General features: G+C 29.8%; 1 pseudogene; it reads left to right on the top strand.

Moving 5' to 3' along the window:
• The first annotated feature begins 7,836 nt into the window (after positions 1–7,836).
• Positions 7,837–17,645, top strand: LOC114174618 (annotated as a pseudogene).
• The last annotated feature ends 6,499 nt before the right edge of the window (positions 17,646–24,144 follow it).

Here is a 24,144-nt window from a genome sequence, read left to right as displayed (position 1 = left end):
CTTCTTCTTCTCCTTCTTCTTCTCTTTCTCCTTCTTCTCCTTTTCCTTCTCCTTTTTTTCTTCTTCTTCTCCTTCTTTTTCTTCTTCTTCTTCTCCTTCTTTTTCTTCTTCTCGTCTTTTTATAAGGTGAGCTTTGGACGCAAAAATTTTCGCTCCTTTTACCGACGAATAAATTTGTCGGTAAATTCATCGATAAAAAATTAAATTACTGACGGATTTTAAGTTTTGTAAGTATCGACGAATTTTATCGATGAAAAAATCCATCGACAATACAAATTTGGACAGGAAATTTTTCGCTTCTTTTACCAACAGATTTATTCGTCGGTAAATTCATCGATAAAAAATTTTTAAATTATCGACGGGTTTTACCGACGAAATAATCTGTCGACAATACAAATTTGAGCGGGAAATTTTTTGCTCCTTTTACTGACAGATAAATTTGTCAGTAAAAAAATTTGAATTACCGATGAATTTTACCAACAGATTATTCTGCCGATAATCCGTCGATAAAATCTGTCGGTAATTCAAAATTATCCACTAAAACATATCTGTCGATAAAATTTCGTCAATAATTTTAGTTTTTTTTTTTGTAATGAATGTAGTTTTAATGATAAAATGATGTTAAAATATTGTTGGTGTGGTAAATGCGTTGTCACTCTTTTCATTTTCATTCTTTCATTTTCATGGCCTTTACCTTCTTTCTTGCACTCTTCTCCACCTCTACATCAATGTTACATACTTGCTCCTCAACACAAACCCCTCCATCATCAGAGCCTCCTCTACATGAAAATGATGCTTTTTCTCACCATCTCAATCCAAATTCAAATAATTCTTTAGGTAGATATCAAAACTATCAGTTATAGAATTCTACAGCAAATAAAAATAGTGAATATTTGCAACCAACATACTTCCATAAAAAAAAAATAGAAATACCAAGACTAGATTAAAACGAAGTTGAAAACTTTATCCCTTGAACTAGTCAAAAATCAACTAACTTAAGCACTCAAATACAAAAAAATTTGCTAATTTCAAGTCTACATGCACTATCATATTCTGGTGGCACTCATACACAACAGTCAACGCTTGTAGCATCCACCTTTTAACCTCAACGACGTCAACACCACCTTTTTTTTATCATAGTAGTAAAGGTCGTTTATGAGAAACTCAAGCACCACAACTACGTCCTCCTCCTTGCACTAAAATAACTCGTGTAGAATGACCACACTTTAGAATCCTTTCAGGACTCTTAGGACAATTACGTCCTCCTCTTTGCACTAAAAAAACTCGTATAGAATGACCACATTTTGGAATTCTTTCAGGACTCGTAGGTCTTCGATTTTGTGAGATGTTGATTATAGGAGAGGTCATTGACATGAACACATATGTGTTAATACGTGATATTGTTATTTATCATATGAGCAAATTTTAACCTCGTTTGGTTACATAACTATACTCATTCACTAGTAAAGTTTAAAGATGAAAATATTTCAAATTAAAAAGAATATATATCTAATTTTGTATAAAAATTAAAAAATTTAAAATATATATATATATATATATATATATATAAAATATGTCTGATAATCGATTTTGTTATAATCAATAATTGATTTTTTTTTACTTCTAATTCTAGTCGTGGTACTTTTACTATTGTTTAGTTGCTTTGCCTTCTCCTCTCGATACAATAGCAAGGATTTTAGAGTATCATTTCCTCGCATTTAATATAACCAATTATGTCTTGTATATATCCATCCATATACAAACAAAGTAAAACATAAGCTCTAAATTTGAGTGTCTTTTTGTTTTCAAATTTGGGATTTTCAAAACCTAGAGTCAAATTTTGTGATGATGAATGTTACAGACATGATTGCAACAAAGCACACCATTATGCAAGCCTCACCAATAAAAAATGAAACGAAGAAAAACATAAGTATCACAATAAAGGAACGAAGAAGAACATAAGTGTCACACAAAATTCAAAATTACAATCAAGGAATAAATAAATTAAAAATGAAGAAAGAATGAAGATTAAAACATGCTCTTGGGGAGGAAAGAACAAAGAAGAAGGTTACACTATTTTTCTTACTTTGTTCAATAAATGACTTTTTCAAATCTGTACATAATATCATGTGTAAATAATCACTTAATTTACCGATGGATATAGTCACTGAGGATAAAATCCTTCAAAAATTGTTCTCATATCATGGTATCAACATTTCATAGTAGTTAATTTTTTTTTTTTTTACATTTTTAGATGGAGTTGTTTGATTTTTCTGTTATTTAGGTGACATTGCATTTATTTTGAATTGTCATTACTTGCATATCTCACAAAAATTAAAATATGATTTAAGTAGGTTTTAGACTTTGTATTGTCATTACTTCCATGTCCAAAAAAATAAAATAAAATAGGGTTTAATTAAGTTTTAGATTTGAGTATTTTTAATTAAATCTATATTAAAAAAATATTCTATGAGTATTTAAAATATATTTTTTAATTGAATTTTTATCTTCATTTGAGATAAAGTGACAATTTGATTTTGTAATTTCAAGTACAGTATAATAAGAAAAGAATGATTGGAACCTTAAATATCTAAACCTAATGTCATTATTCTGTGTCTCCGTATAGTTAATTTGATTTTTGTTTTAATATTTAATTTATAAAAATAACAATGTCATTTTTATTAAAATTCAATAACTTTACATTCTTATTATCTAAGTTCGTTTTGCACTTTACTTGATAGTTTAAAATCAAATATTTCACTAAATTATTAAAAGATATAAAAAATTTGGAGACTTAATAAATCATAATATAAACTCAATTAAAAACAATTAAATTTGGAACACAAAAGAAGTAATGAAGTCATTCTTTCAAGGACATGTTATGTTGACACTATTTTTTATACTTCCATTTAACAACTCTAAAACCTTTTTTTCTTAATTTTTTATATTTATATTTGTTAATTAAATATAATATTTTATTATTAAAAAGAACAGTAACGTGGAAATTAGAGAAAATACAAGATATTAAAATATAATTTTCCTTCTTTTATTTTTTAAATTAAAATACTAATTTAGTCTCTGATGCAAGGACTTAAGTGAAATTAGTCTTTGTGTCTATGCTTCACAGTTAAAATTCACTATGACTTCGTGCTTATGCTTCACCGATTAATTAAAGTCTGCTGATATTTATTTATATAATTGTTTCGTACATGAATTTGCACTTTATTTTATAAGTATTACGTATTTTATTATTTCGTAGATTACATGTTATTTATTTTATAAATGTTAAGTATTTTATTAATATTATATATGGTTCGGTCAAACTTTAATTTATGAAAGGATTTTGATTTTATTGTTTTAACATTACTATCTTTAATATTAATAACTCCAATATTAAAACCCACATAAAAATACATTCAACTATTATCTTTAATTTATTAATCAGTTTTTTTATTTGTTAAAAAAATTATTTTATATTTTTAGTACTTCTTTTCTTAAATGCTAGTCAATCATCATAAGAGATTTGAAATTGACACTATTCTTATTATTTAAAAGTAATAACAATGATTTATAAATTTTATTTGTTAAATTGTTTATAAGTACAGTTTATCAATTGTAATTTATATATTTAGTATATATATATATATATATATATATATATATTAATAATTTTTCAGTTGTAGCATGATTTAAAGAAAATTATAATAACATTGTATATTTTTTTGATATAGAATGAATTACCGTATCGAAAACATGTTATATCCTATAATTTTTAAGATAAGATGAATTATTGTATCGGATAGGATTGTATATGATACTCATATTATATTTCTCTATCATAGAATTTAGTTTTTATTTTTGTTGGACTTTGTTAATTTAGTCTTAATAATTTGTTTTTTTTAATAATTTAATTTTGTTTAATTTAGTCATTTTTACTAATATTATTTAATAAATAATTAACAAGACAATGTATCCCACATGTAAGTTCATTATTTTTTTTAACTTTTTTCGATTTTTTAAAAATTTTTCTTAACTAAAAAAATGTTTATGTGCCAAACTAGTATCGAGTATTGTGTAATAGTGTCACGTGTCAATGTTTTATATTCATTACTTTATTCAATTTTATCCGTTTCTTATAAGGTAGAGCAATTTTTTTTTTTTTAAATTGAGACCATTTTTTTTATTGAATGTTATACTATTATTTATATTAAATATTTCTAATTTAGTATTAAGTTAGACTAAAATTAGAATAAAAAATTAAAAGTGAGAACTAACATCATTGATTTAAAATTTTAAGAAGTTAAAAATTACATAAATTACATAAATTACATGATATTTTATGTGAACTTTAGGTTAAAAATCAATACAACTATTTAATATTTTATGTGATTTTGAAGTTAAAAATCAATTAAACAATTTAATGCTTTACATGATTTTTATAAAAATCAATTAAACAATTAAATACATTAAAATTTTTAGTATGTAAATTTTAATAAAAATATCATTATATTTATATAAAAAATAATTTAGTCTCAGAAGAACAATAAAAATGTTCCATAATAAAAAAACATTGGAACTGAACTGTAAAAAAAAACGAATACATATGAATATAAGATACTAAAATCTAAGAATAACATGTTGCACTAACTTTAACACGATAACATGTGAATTTTTTTAAATTAAGACAAATTAAAATTAATAAAAAAATAAAAAAATAAAAAAAATATCATAACTAACCCATAACATACACAGTTAACTATCGATTAATTATTTATATAGTGTTAATTAAATTTTAACAAGACTAACAAACAAAAATTTGAATATTATTAAACAAAGAAAAAACATTATAACTAAATTGATAAAACAGAATGAAAATAGAAACTAAATAATACTTTAACCAATTTTTTATATAAAAACAAAAACAATAATGTGCAAAGTATCACTTGCATGATCTCAATTGACATGATAAAATCAAGAATGAGTATAAATATTTTGAATATTAAATACAACAAAAAATGTTTAGTTAAAATTTAATTAAAATACTCAAATTTATAAACTTCACTAAACTTAATTAAGTATAATAATATTAAATAGGACTACTCTATGATACACGGATACTTCGATACTTCGATATTTCAATAAGTTTATTTTGAAAATAATAAGATATGATACGTGATATATGAATATTGAAAAGCGTACAATCATTCTTAAAAATATAATAAATATATGATTGTTATTGTGTGAATTTAGATTAAAACTATATGTGCTAAATTTGTCACCATACAAAATATAAATTATTGTCATCATACAAGTACCACTACAAAAGAAGTCTTAAATCATGATCAATTTTAGTAACCAAAAATATGTTAGAGACCAATTTCCTAATTAGAGACCAATTATTTTGGTAACCACAACCTTAATAGATAATGTTAGTGGTCAGTTTAAAAACCAATTATTTTGGTAGTCAAAACCTTATAATAGCTAATGTTAATGACCAACTTAGAAACCAATTTACGATAAAAACTATTTTAATTATTAATTTAAAAATCAATTATAATTTTTTGGGACTATTTTAGTTGCCAACAATTTTTAGTTTTTAAATTGGTCGTAATATAATGACTAATTATTTTTTGTTACTAAATTTGTTTATTTTCAAAGATTTTCTTGTAGTATATTACGACTTTATCAATTGGATACTTCACCAATAAATATCAATAGTGAACCCCTATACGTGTCAGACACGGATACATATCAGACACGGATACATGTCAGGGACTAGTATAAGCGTTACTAATGTAGTATTTATTAAATTTGTAAATAAGCGTTTCTTTTTACCGTATTTAATATTTCTTTAAACATATAGACTTAAATTTAATATTATCAAGAAATATAATATAATATAATATATTTATTACAATTAATATATATAATAAATGTAATATAGTATTAAATGAAAAGTATTTATTACATAATTTAATATATTCATTGCAATTAATGTATATCTATATTTATTTAATAATGTTATTAATGTATTATATTTATGAAATACAGTATTTTCATTAAATCTAATCCATTTACATGAAAAGTATTTATTACATAATTTAATATATTCATTGAAAATAATATATAAATATGTTTAATACTGTTATCAAACAAATTATATTTATGAAATACAGTATTTTAATTAAATTTAATAATGAAAATTAATTATTAAAATTAATTATTACATAATGTTACATATTCATTGCACATAATATATAATTAAATATATTAGTATTAATACTCAGTATTGTATTTATGAAAATTAATATAATTTTTAATTTTTAATAATGTAATAATTATAATTTGTTCTTATATGAAGCTTATTTATTGTATAATTTAATACCTTCATATAATATATAATAATATAAATTAAAATGCTAGTTTTATTATTTAAAATATGTGCTTCACAAAACATATTTTAGAATATTTCAAATTTATATTGGAATTTTTATTAACAAATTAGGCGAACATTTTCAATCTCCGTCCGTGTATTTAAAATTAATTACAGTAACCGCTGCTGTTGATAAAAATATATTTTAAAAACCAAAGTGAATGCATATTATTTTGTTTTTCAATTTGTTTAAAAATTACATGTAAAAGAATAATTAATCAGGTTTATTTATTATAATCACTGTATTTTTTATTATTTGGGTGTAAAAAATGGATGGAAAATCATTTAATTGAAAGAATTAAACGAATATGTAAAAATAATGTTATTATATTCAATTTATGAGATATTTTTCTGCATCAGATAAATCAAGCCCCGTTATTTTATAGATAAAAATGAATAAAAAATGGGATTAATTGAATGCTTTTTCATAATATTGAAAAATGTAAAATTTAAATGTATTATCCTTAAAATTCATATTTCATTTGAGAGTATAGTAGTGATATATTTGAAAAGTAATTTTGTGACACATTTTTTATTAATTATTGTTATACGAGACTACTTTTGCTGTACGTATGTTGTCTTTTATTTTTGTAGAGTGTTATGTATAAATATTTTGACAATAATTTTCTTCGAAGTTTATCTGTTTTAAGTTCTTGTTAAATGATAAAGTATATTTTACACGAACACTGCTCGTGAATTAAGTCCAGATTTAATTAATGTAAATTAAAGTAATAAAAATGCAAGTATTAATTTTTTTTTTCTTTTAAGGGGTAATTCAAATGGAAGATTCAAAACAGAGAATAAATTTAATTTTCTTTGGTTTAATACTTATTCAATTTTGAGAATTTTTCTTTATCAGATGGAAGGGAAAATATTAAAGGCCTTATATATTTTAATATATTGAACTTATTAATTTTTATTTAATTAAATTCCTATTGACATGTATATTAAAAAGCATTCAGAATATCATGTTGGAAAAACAGATGTTCCAAATCCACCAAAATTTAGAAGTTTGTTCACTTTTATGATAATTTGCTTAAAATTCATTTTAGCAATAATTTTTGTTTGACTGAAATTATAAATCCTTGCACTTATAGTTTGTTTAAACTTAAAATAAGAGTTTTGGAGATAATCATTTAAAAAAAAAACAGTTATTTGAGAAAGAAAACTGGAATTTGCTTATTAAATAATTAGAAAAATGTTTAATTTTCAAATAATAATTTATTTATTTTTAAATAAGCACAAACAAACGTGGATTTGGGTGGGAAAAAACGTTGGAGTTGAGAGTGGTGGTCCCAATGCAGTACGTAGAAAGGAAATAATAATAATAAGCCGCGCATGAAACGGCACCATATATTATGCAACGTTTGTGGTATGACAACTCATTTCTGAAGAGAGTTATTCTTACTTCACTTTATTTCATCACTTCCCTCTCATCTTCTTCACCAATCCATTTTTCTCCTCTCCTCAATCTTTGTGTGCAACCATGGTGAACAAAACTCGTAGCTGTGCCTCCAAACATCAAGTTCGTATCCCTTTCTTGACTCTCTGTTTTCTCATTTTCTCTAATTCCTTTCATTTAGATGTTTTATTGTGTTGTCTTCTTCGTCTCCTTCCATTTATTTGAAATCGTATCGCAACGATGGTTCAGAATTGAACTCAAATGATAGTGTGTTTGCATGTATGGAATTGGAAATCGAAGCCTGAATTAACCGTTGTCGCTCTATTTTTGTGCGCACAAATAGTCGAAGTGACATTTTAGTTTGGGAAATTCGGTCGATTTTTGGTTACTGATACATCCTTTGATTATTGACGATTTTTGGCGTGCTTTTCTGCCGCAGCCAAACACCAGACTGTGGAGGCAGATTGTATTTAATTTAATTTAATTTTATTTTATTTTATGCGAAAAATATGGACTTACGTGTATTTATTTATATGTTTAGAGCAATATTTGTAAGACTATTTTGTGCTGTAATTGACAGAAACACCATGGAAAGTCAGCAATAGATGTTACTAGAAGATCTTTGAAGACCAAGATTAGAGTATTGACAGATAAATACCATGCCGAGAGAGGATTATCAGTTAGAGTAAGGGTTTTTTTCTTGATATTTTTAAAAAGAAGTTTGCATTTTTTAAATTTATTTGCTGGCATATTCAAAACTACTTGCCTCTTGAGCAGATTTGTATTTTCTAAAAAAATGTCTCCTGGACCACCAATCCATGCACTCTCAATGAATAGATAAAATATGAGAAAGCATTTCTCAATTGTTTCTATTTTTTTGTAAGTTAATAGATTCTCTATCAGGAATTGGTTACTGAGTAGTGTGAATTTGTTGCGTAGAATAATTTTTAGAAAATGAAAAATTAGAATGAAAAGTCCTCTAAGTTCACAATTGCATGACTCGATTCTTGAAAATGTTTTTTTGTCCCTTTTATCATCGGCAATGTTATTAGTTAATTTTGTGGAATTAGTATCTAGCTCTTTTTGTTTTGTTTTGTGGGAAACTAGACAATGCCTAAAGTTTAAAACAAACAGTGCAAATTAAAACATGTTTAACATTTACAACTAAACGATTAATTTTTTGGAAAATTGATGAGCAAAAGTATCACAGAGACAGGACACCCCAACAATGGTGCCACCTCAAGCTCTACCTATCATATGCAGCACATCTAGAATAAAATATAAACGAAAATCACGCTGGATCAAACCAAAACTCACGATAAAAATTACACAAACCTGAAAACAGGCAGACTAAACCTATCTCTAAAATAGTTGTTTATGTTAGGAACATGATCCCACCAACCAAAGTTAAGTCTATTATCCAATCCATGCTTAGCTAACTTATTTGCACAAGAATTTTCTTCCCTGAAAATGAAAGATCATAGAAAAACAAATAGGTAAACATTTTCTCCATCTCACACGAAGGCGCCAAGGGACAATATTTTCCTCATTGAAAGCCTAGAGTACTAACTATGGATCGCATTCATGCTCAAAATTATTCCAACCATATCTTTCGGCATGCTCCAAAGCAAACATAACTGTTAAAATTTCAGTACAAGTGCAGAATCCACCCCAATGTAGGTTGAGAAGCCACCAAGGAAACTACTTATAATGTCTTGAAAAATGCAATCATCTGAAGGAGGAAACCAGTTAATTTCAATTTTAGGAGGCGGAGGAGAACACTTAGGGATAAAAAAATTATAGAACTCTAAAATCATCCTTAGAAACAACCCTGTACCCCCAGAAAGAAGACCCTGAGGTAGCCATTTCCAACTTAGTATCCGCAAAAAGTCTGACCAATTGATAATGCTTTATGGGCCAATCTCAGAGTTCCTCATGTACCAAGTCAACCATATGATATGAATCACTTTCAATAAGGTAACAACAACCAGTTGATTATGACGTGAGGAAGGAAGGAAGTTCAAGATATTACCTATGGAAACAGATTTGCAGTTCCAGTGAAAATATCTTTAAACCAACTCCAAAACCGTGAAGCAACCCTAAAGTGGAAAAAGATGTGTTGAGAAGTTATCTCCATGCCACCACAGAGACTACGCAGAGGCCACAATACATCTACTTTTACATCAATTTTCATCAATAGTCATTCTGTCATGCACAAATCTCCAAAGAAGGAATGGCCTAGATAGAGGAATCGTTGGAGACAAATCATTTTCTTACCAGAAACATATACAGCATCAGATTTTACATGAGATATAGCAATTTTGAAAATCAATATCCCGTCCTTAACAGGCCTCCAAATGACTTGATCTTGCTGCTCAAGGATCTGAAAGCCCGAAAGTTTATCACATAAAACCGGTAATCTCTGCAAAAGGTTCCCAGGAACTTGTAGCAAGTTGGAGCATGTGAAATCTTTTACAATAGCAGATAGCTTAGGGCTAATATCAGTAGGGTTATGAAGTGCTACAAAAATCGAGGTATCCCGACACCACACATCATTCCAGAAGTTAATATGGGATCCATCTCCTAACGCCCAACCTACATCATGAACTTCAGGTATGAATCTAGCCAAAGAAGGAGACAGAGAACAAGACTCGTATTTATTTAATTGAGTTCTGTGCTTAAAAAACCTAGCACACATCAGCTGAACCCATTGAGAATCAGAGAACAGTCAATCATTAAGTTTCATTAATCTTCATTAACCTTTATTAATAGCATATACAGAGAGCACATAAAAGACTAATATGGGATGCAAGTCATCCAATCTTGCTAATGCAATAAAATTGTATCGTTGTCCATGTTAATCAAATCAACCAATTATGAACACAAATGTATGACCACATGTATACACATATAAAGCCTGAGAAGGGGGCTAAGGTCCATGCCTGCCCCCTTTTAGTACACTCTTAATTGAGAATGACTCGTTTTGAATACTCTGCTAATTAGAATGAAATTAATTTGAGTTATGTTTCCACAGGAAAAGGTTCATAGACATTGGAGGAATCTTGAGCCTGCTTTTCCAACGACTAAGGGAGTATTATCAGGGAATGAGTATTTGCAGGTAGGGGAAAACGTCAATAAGCTGTCTATGAAAATTGACAATCCTTTATGTAAATTCAATGGGTTCCCTGAAGCTACACTAGAGGAGGATCAATTCAATTATGTGGACATATCAGCAGCAGAAAGTATTAGGATTCCAAATGAGGAAAAACTACCACAATATACGGCTTGGGTATATGTGGCCAGGTGTGTTTGACATTGAGGTTTCATAAACTAATCTTCTGTCCAGATAGATGTCCAATACAATTTTTGTCATTGGAAAAAATTACGCACTTCTTGATTTATATTTTCTTTTAAAATAGAAAATATTATTGATAAATTCGTTTGCAGATTGTATTTTTTGATTTTTCAAAATTTTCATCACTGAACAGAAATGAGAAAATGGCTGAAGATCAATCGGTTATTGGAAAATACCAGATGTACTTTGACCCAGATAGAGGGGAAATGATGATATGCAGTGATAATGAGGAAGAGATACCAAATACCAAGGATGTTAAACATGAATTCACTGAGGCTGAAGACCAAATTCTGAGGTAAATTAAGATGTGGATGTTGTACTTGCATGTAGTAGTTCTAGTTGTTTATGAAGAAAAAGGGAATTACAACAAGAGCTGAAGATCCTTACTGAAATTTTTATTGTGGGTCATATATAAATTCTTAATTTCATATTTGTTTGCTGAACAAAATAGGGGACCTATTGTGGTTTTCCTTCCGCAAGAAATAGGACATAAGATCTTTATCATCATCACACAAGATATCTAAATTGAATACCAAATTTTATACTTATTGGGTATCGTTTTTCTGCTCTATTCAAATGTTTGAAGCTTCTCTATTCTAGAATTACTATCTTGACTCTTGAATATTAGGATGACACTCGAGGAATATGGGTCTACTAAGGAGGTATTGGGTATCATTAAAGAGATTGTTGATACTGAAGATTCACAAATTCAGGTAATCTATTGCAACTTAAGGACATGAATATCTATTTGATTCTCATTAATCCTATTTAATTATTCATGTATATTTTGAACAATCATCATCTTTATGTTTTGGAGATTTTTTCTCTTCATTAAAATGTGCAGGAGAGGTATGAAAAACTAAAGGAAAAGAATATGGAGAGTCTGGATCAACATTCTAAAGATTGTCATTGTAAAGGATGTGAAAATAATATTGGAATATGTCTGGAGAAAAGTTTGGGTGGCACTTTAGGAACTTTTGAGAAAATCTTCTGTCGTCGATGTTTGGTACAGACTAAAACATTATCTTCTTAAGATTCTTGTCATTCTCATGATGTTTAATATGATATTAAATATTTTGTACCTATGTATGCTTTTACAATTTTCTTGAGCAGATCTTTGACTGTGCTCTCCATGGCACTGATCAACCTTTAATACATCTTGTAAGTAGAAATGCTTTATGTTCTTTTCAATTTAATGTGTTCCCAATTCCATCAATAAATTAATTTGACGATTTACTTCCCAGAGCGAAAAACATGTCTGCTCTGAACCTGAAGGTGGTAGGAAACCATGCAGTGATCAATGTTACCTTCTGGTATTCTTCTTGTTCTTGGTTGTTCTAATTAACTTGTGCAATGATACTATTTTTATTAAAATTAGCAATATTGAATTACTTTTATTCCCTTTTATTCTTTCATGTGATTTGAATAGCTATTAATAAGGGTCAGTAAACATTAATGAAACCTAACAAGAATTAATAATTGTTTTTTAGTAAATGTGACTTCCAATAAACATATTATAAATATATGTATTTATATATTATCATTATTATAGAATTTGAGGACTTTCTATTATTATCATTATCAGATACTTTTATTTGTATGTGTAAAGGCAATAAATATTTTTGCTGTAGTATTATTTGTCAAAATGTTATTTATCATATGTCAGACGTTTAAATATTATAAAGCAAAACAAAATTATCCCTTCCTAAATAGATTTTTGGATGCGTTCTTAATAAAAAGTAATTTTTTAACTTGAATTGTCATAAATTCTTCGATAATAAGTGTTTTCCATCCATTTAAGAAAATTAGATGTTCAGATATACTTGCAAAAGCACCACCTTATCTACTTCTGTTACATGTTTGATGAAAAAACAATGTGCAAGGCTGTGAATTGATCTCCCTTTCATTTTCTCATGGTTAAAGGATGCCGGGATTTCGTTTAAAAAATTCAGCTCATTGATCTTTTCAGGATAAAGGAATTACACCAATGGAAGAGGACACGACAATAGTGCCTCCTAATGAGACTCAGAGTTCTTGTGAATTGAAGAGAACCTCAGATGATACAATTATCAAAATGGGCAATCATTACAGTGAACTAAATTTGGATGCTAGTGACAATGAAAATCACACAACATCTGGTGCATCTTTGGGAAGTCTTGGTGAACATGCTTCAAAGAAATTACCAGTTTCTGGTAGCTTTGACAATAGTGAGCGGTACAAAAGAGATATGAATGGACGAGAAGATCTTACAAAGAGATAGAATTTAATGAGATGTCCATTTCAAAGGAAGTGCAAACTGATGAGATGATAAGTGACTCAGATTGGACATCTCTAGAGAGAGAGTTATATTTTAAGGGAGTAGAAATGTTTGGAAAAAATAGGTATGGGGTTTTCTCACTCTTAAAAAACACTTGGATCATGTTAATCCTAAAATCATGAACAATGAGACATTTTCTAAACATGTTTTCCTTAATATATTTAACAAATTATGGTTGTTATCTGTTTGTTTTTGCTTATGTTGTGCTTCTCACGCTTTGCAGTTGCCTTATAGCCGGTACCTTATTTCCTGGCTTGAAGACTTGCTTGCAAGTAGCTAGGTATATGTTTGGTGGTGGAGAGTCAATGATCCATCGATCCACAACAAATTCAATCATGGATAGAAATGAAAAGATCAATGCAGAGTGGACAGTGAGAGTTACAAGCATTTGTTTCCTTATCTTTTGTGTTTTCTTCTACTTAATCATTTTTCTGGAGATGTGGGGGTTGTTTGATGATGATGGAAAATTTATTCTTCCACCAATGTTATGTAAAATAATTATAGTACCATTTATTGCGTAAACAAATTTTAATGGTAAACACTATTAATGTATTTTGAAATGTCTTGCACTTGCTCAAATAGCAAGATAAACATCAACTTCAGTAGTTGATTTTTTTTTAATTATAATTATTTAGGGGCTTTTGTATTTTGTGTTTCCTAGTAGGGGAGGGCGTTTTCTTGTATCACACTTGTCAAACTGAACTTCATAATCGCTGAATGTTCTGTTTTTTGAACTTTGAACATAATTTTGTGATGTTTTGTACTTTAATCTTGGTACTTTGCTAGGACCTAGAAATGTCATCAAGATCAAGATCACAACGGAAAAAGTCAAAACCTAGGAAGTTCAACTATTCCCGAAAGTCTGCTGGTCTGCCCCCTAGATGGAGAAAAATTGCTTATGGGCAAAACCTGAGCAATAAGCAATATACTCCTTGTGGATGTCAAGGAATATGTGGAAAGAAATGCTCTTGTCTTTTTAATGGAACTTGCTGTGAAAAATATTGTGGGTATGTGAATTTTCATTTAGTTATGTCCTCTAATCCTTCTTTCTATTAAAGAAATAGAGCAACAGTTGCACCGTATTTTAATTTTCTCATGACCATGTGTTGCCCAATTTAAATTACTTAGTTAACAATCTTTATGGGGTATCTATATTGAATATTCAATTGCAACAAGTATATTTTTGTATTTGTCATGGCCATATGTTGGCCTTTTTAAAGTACTTTGTTAACAATCTTTTTGAGGTATCTAATTTAAAGATTCATGTCCAACAAGGGTGATCTTTATTTAATATGTTTTTTCCTAAGTATTTTAACTCAAAAGGAAAGAAACAAGATTATTCTTGGAGTGCTACAAGAGACATGTGGACAGAAAGCTATTACAAAAATCCATGCTTAGCAAACCATGAAAATGCGTTCTCAACATAAACTTTTTTTTTTTCTTTCTATTTTTAGGTGTTCGAAGATATGCACAAATCGATTCAGAGGATGTCATTGTACTAAGAGTCAATGCAGAAGTCGATTATGTCCGTGCTTTGCAGCCAATCGTGAATGCGACCCAGATGTCTGTCGAAATTGTTGGGTTAGGTAATATCATTTTTTTTTTATCTCTAACTTAATTTTACTTGCCTATTTGTTTCTTTTAATATATTTCCTACATTTTACTTTACGTTGTTGAGAAAGACATAACTAAGGTAAATAGTTTGATCCTAATAATTGGGTAGCATATGTTAATTCAAGAACGTGAATCATATTTTGCATATTTTTTAGAGGCCAAAAAATACAGTAGTAATTTTGTCTATTGAACATTTGCATATGTATTCGGGCAAAATTAACCTATCTTAAGTAAACTGTCAAATAAATGTACATTATTATATTAAAAAAATTGAACTATTTAAAATAAAAATTGAACTGAACCATAAAATGGTTCAATTTTAAAAATTGAATCCCTAAAATTGTAGTTCAGTTAATTGCTAACTTAAAACTACTTAGTTGATAAAACACATAATAGTACATAGGCACATAGGCTGAAGGTTGGAATAGACAAATTTAGAATTGTAGTTTTGTTTATAAACTTAAAACTACTTTGTTGTTGAAACATATAGTAGCACATGAGCCGAAGGTCGAGATGGAGAGAGTCGGACCAAAGGTTGTGATGGGTTGGCTCGGACCAAAGGTCGAGATGAGCTAGGTAGGGCCACAATCCAATTTGACCAAATTCGGCCACGATCCAAATTTGATCAAATTTGACCATGATTGAAATTTGGTCGAATACGATATAGTCGATCACGACCAAAATTTGGTCAAATTTGATCAAGTCATTCCCGATCGAAATTCGGTCGAATTTGACTGAGTTGGTCCCGACCGAAATTCATTTGATTTTGACCAGGTCGATCCTACCTGAAATTCGAACGAATTTGGACAAGTCAACCTTAGTCGAAATTTGGCCAAAGTCAACAATTTGGTTGAATTTGGCTGAGTCGATCCCGACCAAATTCGGCCAAGTCAGCTTTGATCGAATTTGGTCGAGTCGTCTCCAACCAAAATTTGGTTGAATATGGTCGAGTGAGCCACCACCAAAATTTGGTCAATTTAGACTAAGTCGACCGAGAACAAAATTTGGTTGAATTTGGCCGAATTCAGTCGAGTCAAACCCAACCAAAAATTGGACAACTTTTGCCAAGTTGAACTCGGCTTAAATTAGGTCGAGTCAGTCCCGGTTGAAATTTGGCTCAATTCGACTGAGTCGGCCACAACCGGAATTTAGTTGAATTTGACTCAATTGGCCCCGACAAAAATTCGACAGAATCGATCAAATTTGGTGGAGTCAACCGAATATGGTCGAGTGAGCTGAATTTGAACATTGAATGTTAATTTTTTCTCCTTTTCAAGGTTTTGTAATAAATTCAATACAATTCCAAAAAAGTTCATAAATAATTTGGTTCAAAAATATTGCAGTTTCAGATAAAAAATAATGTAGTTTGAAAATAGATTAAGGTACATATCAGTAAAATTCAATTCATATTACAATTTAATGAAATTCAATGCAATATAGTTTGGTAGAAAAAAATAATTTAGTACAATTCATATAAACTAATTTTCACTTCAATTGAGATAAACTACTTTTGAGTTCAGTGTAATAAGTGCAATTCATTTTGTCTATGTATCTTGGTTTCAGAAGATATTCATTTGTTTAAATACTATCAATTAAATTCATAATAGTTGTATTAACCACTTCAAACTTTGAGTCGATGGAGTTGATTTGCATTTTCCAAGATTATAAATGTGATATTTTTTGTACAGTTGCGGCGATGGTTCATTAGGGGAGCCACCTCGACGTGGAGACAGTAAATGCGGAAATATGAATATTCTTTTAGGACGAAAAGAGAGGGTTAGTAAAGACTTATTCTCTTTTAAATTTTGGTTTAAAAAAAATATTTTTCCTAAACAATTTCACATTACTCAACAACCAAAATCCATGAAATTTAAAACATTATTTTAGAAACCAAAAAATAGAAACAGTTGAGAGATTCAATCTTCCACTTAATTCCTCACTTTTGCTTTGTGCCTTGCGTCATTCTCCTCCAATTGGTTGATTAACCTTTTTAGTTGAATTATTTTGAAAACTAAGTTGTTTTTGAAAATTAGAAATAAAAAACTTTATAATTACTTTATTATTTAAATTATTTGTATTTCATTCATGATTAAAGTGATATATATTTGAGTATCTTACATTATGTTCCTGATATCTATTAGATTCTTTTGGCGAAGTCAGATGTCGTAGGATGGGGAGCCTTCGCAAAGGTTGACATTTTTTTAACCTTTTTTTTTAAATACTGTGATAGCATGCTTTCCTAACTAATTGATAATGCATTTCAGAATCCAATTAAGAAAAATGTTTGCCTAGGAGAGTACAAGGGTGAATTAATCCCTCCTAAAGAAGCAGAAAAGCGTGGGAAACTCTATGATCGTATCAACACTTCCTTCCTTTTTAACCTCAATAATCAGGCAAGTATTGGCCCTTTCGTATTTGATAATAACATCACTTTCTTTCATATAAACAAAATTTTCTCTTGACCTTGTTCTAATGCTTTTTATATGGACTTGAGCATTCTTGTAATGTCTATAAGGTTGTTTGAATGATTATCTAAAACCTGGTAGTTGTTAGTTTGTTTTTATATATATATATATATATATATATATATATATATATATATATATATATATATTTGGAACATTGTTCCAATCCATATATAAATATAAATATAAATTCATAATTTAATATATTTATATATTAAAAAGTCTTATCCTATATTTATTTATGAAGATATACTCCAATTATAAATACAAGCAACTCAATTACAGAGTTAAATCTTGTTGTAGTATGACCAATGTAATTTATTGTGCATATTTGGAACATTGTTCCAATCCATATATAAATATAAATATAAATTCATAATTTAATGTATTTATATATTAAAAAGTCTTATTCTATATTTATCTATGAAGACATACTCCAATTATAAATACAAGCAACTCAATTACAGAGTTAAATCTTGTTGTAGTATGACCAATGTAATCTATTGTGCATATTTGGAACATTGTTCCAATCCATATATAAATATAAATATAAATTCATAATTTAATGTATTTATATATTAAAAAGTCTTATCCTATATTTATCTATGAAGACATACTTCAATTATAAATACAAGCAACTCAATTACAGAGTTAAATCTTGTTGTAGTATGGCCAATGTAATCTATTGTGCCTTGACAGTCCAACCTAAATTTTTACACAAATATTTTGTGTAAAGTTTCTTCATAAAATAATCTGCAAAATTATGTTTTGCATCATGGTCTGTCAACGAAAGTCTGTGGATACATTTCAGCTCCTGCAGGTATCTGTGTATACATTGGTTTACCAACATTCCTCCTTAGATAGTTTCCACCACAACCAATTACCAATGTTTGTAATTTTTATTTCCTTATAAGCCTATCGCACTATGCATCCACCAGTTTTTACCTCAAAAGAAAACACAAAGTTGTAGCCTTAGAGTCATAGTGAGCAAAAACTTTGACACTAATAGGTAGAGTGGAAATATAGAACCATGCATGTATTATATCTAAAAATCAAATAATACTTTGCATGCCTACATTCACATTAATCACATTCTACCTAGACATAATAAAGGATTAAGACACCAATTAGAGTAAGTAAATTGTGCTTTTGGAAATTTAGTAATTATCCATCCTCATGTTTTCAGTTGTGTAACGAGAAACACTTCTATAATGTCGACCGTTCCACACCTCTAAAAATAATGTTATTTCTTTGTCTCAAAATAACCCACACTAATGCCATCCACATACATTTTTGTGCATTATTCTGTTTACAGTCTAAACCAAAAAGAGAAAAATGATTAAAGTGTTGTCTTGGCATGAAATGATACACATTGCTAACTCCCACCCATTTGTTGCACATATTTCACACTCCCATGGCCACATCACAAGTAAAGAATGAATGGCTACTGGATTCTTCAACTAACCTACACATAATGCATAATCTATTAGTTATATTTATTCTCCTTCTACCCAAATTATCTTTTGTAACCTCTTTGTTTAAGATAGTGTTATTGAATTTCGGCCATAGCGGTGCCATGGCAGAAATCAATAAAGTTTCCTAGCCTGCTGCCATAACAAGGCGGAGGCGAATCGAGTTTTCTGTGACGGTCCATGGTGGCCACTTTTGGCATGGCAACTGGTGGTGGTGGAACCATCATGCGGAAAAATTGGCTTGAAAAAAAAAAGGCTGAAACTTGAACAAAAGAGAAGAGAAGATGGATAGATGGGAGCATGCAGCAGTGACATGGGAGAAAGTGGCAGGCAAAGAAGGGATAAACCCTAATTGCATCCTTTGGTTTATGAGAGTTTTAAAAATTGGGCTTGGCCCTCTAAAATTTTGTTTGATCTAACCTTACCTAGTGCTATTGTCTTATTTTATTCTTCCACCCTAAGTTACTATAGCAGTAAATTTTCTTTAACTTAAAACATATTCTCTCTTACCCTAAGTTACTACAATAGTAAACATCCTTTAACCTTTCCCTTTTCAACGATACTACATCTAGAATCAACTCTTGTAACTGCCCGCCATTGCGCTAATCTCGCTATCGATCGCCAGCCACTGCCACTGCCAATTCTTTCTTTTTTTCTACTTCTCTATTTTTACTATAGTTATTTTGCAAAGAAAAAAATACTTATCTTCCAGCAAAAATAATGGCTAATGATCAAATACTTCAATATCATTACTTTTACATCAAAATTATGTGTGGTATTATATTTTCTTTACCACAATATTTCTGTCATAATCCGTTTTGATTTCTGTTATAGCTTATAAAGATTTGTTGAGTCGCTGATATGTTCCACTATCTGATATCAATAACATTAGTTTAAGATAACTTTCTAAGCAAAATGTTGAGCAGAAGGAAGAGCCTTAACTTTCCAGAATTTATCAAACTCTATTGTTTCTTTGAAAATAGTGGCATCTAACAATTTTCTACAAGCTGAACTAAGAGTAAATCTTTGTGAATCCTTGTCTACCCAGACCCAACAATCATCAATCTCCCTTATGAGAGTTTTAGTACCCAATTGTTGCTTCAAAATGGTTAATTGGTTTACCTCCCATTCAAACCATTGTCTCTTCCACTTCAAGTTCCATTTCCCAATTGTTATTTCGCTAATTGTCCATCCTTCCAAATGTAGTTTGTTTATTTGTTGAGTTAGCGTATAATCTTGAATATGTTTCGCATAGTGGCTCGTGTCCCAACCACCTATCAATCCAAAGTCTAATACTATTACCATTTCCTATCTTCCATTCCACATTATTTTCAAAACACTTCCCCACCCTTCTTGTTGCCCTCCTAAGATCTCTGCACCAACATGAATCAAGCTTACTATCTAGTAGTTGTTATTTAATTTGTGTTATGGTAGATCACAATACTATGTAAGAGGACGGGTATTGCTTATTGTAAGATTTTTTCCTGCACATCGCTCATCAATTACTACTTGTATTTTGATAGTGGGTTATTGATGCACATCGCCTAGGAGACAAATTAAAATTTGCGAACCATTCATCAAAACCCAACTGCTATGCAAAGGTTAGTTCCAATACCCACTTATGTGAACATATGAAACTTACTCATTGATGTCAACATATTCAACTTCTTCATGGAACTATCAAAATGATTGGACCATTGGATTGGTTTCATAGGTGATGCTTGTTGGAGGAGAACATCGAGTGGGAATATATGCCAAGGAAAACATTGAAGCTGGTGATGAGATTTTTTATGACTATTGGTATGATTTAGAATGTGCACCATCATGGGCTCTTCCACCAGAACACAATGCTTCCAAAAAAGATGACTTAGGCATTTCTCATAGCAAGGCAAAGAAACGTTAGTCTCTCAAAAACGAAATTTTGATCTCCTATGTGAAATAGTCAAGGCCAGATATCATTTGGATAGTAGTTCCAAATGTTAATATACATGAAATTAGCCTAAACATTGTGAGTATGAGCCTCTTTTTGTTTTAGACATAGTTATATTTCTATTTATTCAATACTAAATTTGGATATTTACATTAGTAATGCTATTAAATTGCAACAAAAAAATGTTATTTCAATCCATATGATTTTTTTATCATTCATTGTTTTTTAATTAAAATAAATTGTTTCTTTATAATTTATGGAAATATCTTTTTGAGATTTGTTTGTGTCGAGTGAGTTTGTTCTTACTTAATCGTTCTCTCTTTTGACAATATAAAATACTTTCTCTTATCTAAATTTTATCCAATCTTATCTCAAATATTCTAAGAATCTCTTTCATTATTAAAATGTTATCAGTTCATTAAAACTTTTTTATTGGTGAAATATTCTGAAATTACTTTTATTCAATAAGTAATCTTGAACTCTAATTATTTAGTTAAGAGGATGTTTTTTTATTGATAAAGATCTGAGCATAAATTTTGATTTAAATTATTTTTTATTCTCTTGTATGTTGAAGATTTTAATTCATTATAGATAAGACGAGTTTATAGGATATAAGTGATACAAACCTCATTTCATAAACTGCTTTTATAGGGTTAAGTTAAGCTTAAGGTGTATTAGTTTGAACGAATTTACTATTGAAAGGGAATATCGCAGACGAATATGCGTAGATCCTTCACGTTTCAATCTACGGATTTGAGAAAGAATAGGAGCGATAATTTATGGGATGACCTTCGTCTTGAATCTCGCTGAGGGGGGAAGGGATTTATGGTGGTTTAGCGTGATTTTAAATTGTTATCCCTACATGACCTTGTTATCTTCACGTCCAACCACAATTGTACATGCCTTGACGAAAAACTTTCTACGTTTGTATGATTTGTTGGAGTGTGTATGTAGAGGTGTTGTTGTTCGTGAAGGCTGTCGCTTGCGGTGGTTGGTTGGTGGTTCTACATTCACTCACTCTTCCTCAAATTTATCCTCTCAAAGAAATACACCCTTAGGGTGTTAGGGTATGTTCTATTGTGAAGATGAATTTGAGAGAGAAAGAGTGGATGAATTTGAGTGTCAAAAGTGTAGACCTTGCGTAGGGAGTGTCAAATTCATTCACTCACTCTTCCTCAAATTTATCCTCTCAAAGAAATACACCCTTAAGGTGTTAAGGTGTGTTCTATTGTGAAGATGAATTTGAGAGAGAGAGAGAGAGTAGATGAATTTGAGTGTCAAAAGTGTTGACCTTGCGTAGGGAGGTTCCCCAAGCAACGCCTTATTTAGGTCTGGATTGATTGCTGCTCCAAAACATCCATTTCTGGTTGCGTATCACACACCACCATAGATCACAACATTGCAAATGAACCACCTCCATGAGCTCCGCCACAAATCAACTCCACCACTTTCTCGAGTACACCACAGCGTGAGCTCCATGAACGATCCTAACCACACTTGTCAACCACCTAATGTGCGTTGCTCAGCAGCTCCTCATAGCAGCAACCTTGCCCTGTAACACATAAACACGTTAAAAAGCCTTTTTGTGAAGCATAACATTGTAATCGGTTCCATCAATAAGAAAACTAATTTTCACACAAACATGGCTTCTTGGAATCGGTTCTACCCCACCTAGAATTGATTCTCTTTTTCTTTGTAAAGTCACAAGGTTCCACCTCTCATGTCAGACATGTCTTCAGGAATCTCGCAAAGGGTTCTGGCTAAAAAAACAAACCCAAAAAGCGTGACACACAAGAGTGGTGCATGCATGTGAAATAAAGTGTGATCTTAACGAAGGTAGTTTGGTCATTAATAATAACAATAACAATAATATATTAATTTTATTATAATGACAAAAGAAAAATCTTATATTTTAATTTATATATCATTATTAGTCAAATCACTCAGAAATTTCATACCTAATTCCACTCATTTAGACCTCCAAATTTCTTAAAAAAAAAACACACAAAAAGTACTTTCAAATCCTTTCAAATTCATTCACTCATTCTTCCTCAAATGTATCCTCTCAAAGAAATACACCCTTAGGGTGTTAAGGTGTGTTCTATTGTGAAGATGAATTTGAGAGAGAGTGGATAAATTTGAGTGTCAAAAATGTAGACCTTGCGTAGGGAGGTTCCCCAAGCAACGCCTTGTTTAGGTCTGTATTGATTGTTGCACCAAAACGTCCATTTCTGGCTGCATATCACACACTACCATAGATCACAACATTGCAAATGAACCACCTCCATGAGCTTGCCACAAATCAGCTCCACCGCTTCCTCGAGTACACCACAGCGTCAGCTCCATGAACGATCCTAACCACACACGAACACATTGTCAACCACCTAATGTGCGTTGTTCAGCAGCTCCTCATAGCAGCAACCTTGCCCTGTATTACATAAATGTTAAAAAGCATTTTTGTAAAGCATAACATTGTAATCGGTCCCATCAATAAGAAAACTAATTTTCACACAAACACGGCTTATTGGAATCGATTCTCTTTTTCTTTGTCAAATCATAGAGTTCCACCTCTCATGTTAGGCATGTCTTCAGGAATCTCACAATGGGTTCTGGCTAGAAAAACAAACCCAAAAAGTGACACAGAATAGTGGTGCATGCTCGTGAAATAAAGTGTGATGTTAAGGAGAGTGGTTTGTTTGGTTATTATAGTATTATCACTCTCCAATTAACCCATCTCAAACGATATTAAAAAACTGGTGCATTTCAAAATTCACTAATTCTCTCATCCTCAAATCACTAAAAACGAACATGAACCACAACCACAAATTCAAACCTCAATCCTTATGAACAGGAAATCACCCAAGATACCACAACATTAAATTTTACTCTTTTTTTTTTTTTAATTTGTATGTCTTTGAAAATGTATATAAAAGAGTATAATACATATATTTATAGGATTGTGATAATTTAATAATTATCATATTCTATATCACTATCTAACAATACAAAATATTCTTATTTTATTTTTATTAACATCTTATTATTGAAAAGAAATATAAAATGCACTAATATGAACAGATGAAAAGTAGGTATTAGATCATTTACCCAATATTTACTTTTTTTAATTCAAATCATTTATCTTTTTACTTTCTTTTT

This window comes from Vigna unguiculata, chromosome 2, assembly GCF_004118075.2.
Source record: "Vigna unguiculata cultivar IT97K-499-35 chromosome 2, ASM411807v1, whole genome shotgun sequence".
In the NCBI taxonomy this organism is placed as follows: Eukaryota; Viridiplantae; Streptophyta; class Magnoliopsida; order Fabales; family Fabaceae; genus Vigna; species Vigna unguiculata.
The sequence above is the reverse complement of the archived record's forward strand: the minus strand, read 5'-3'. Positions and strand labels throughout refer to the sequence as shown.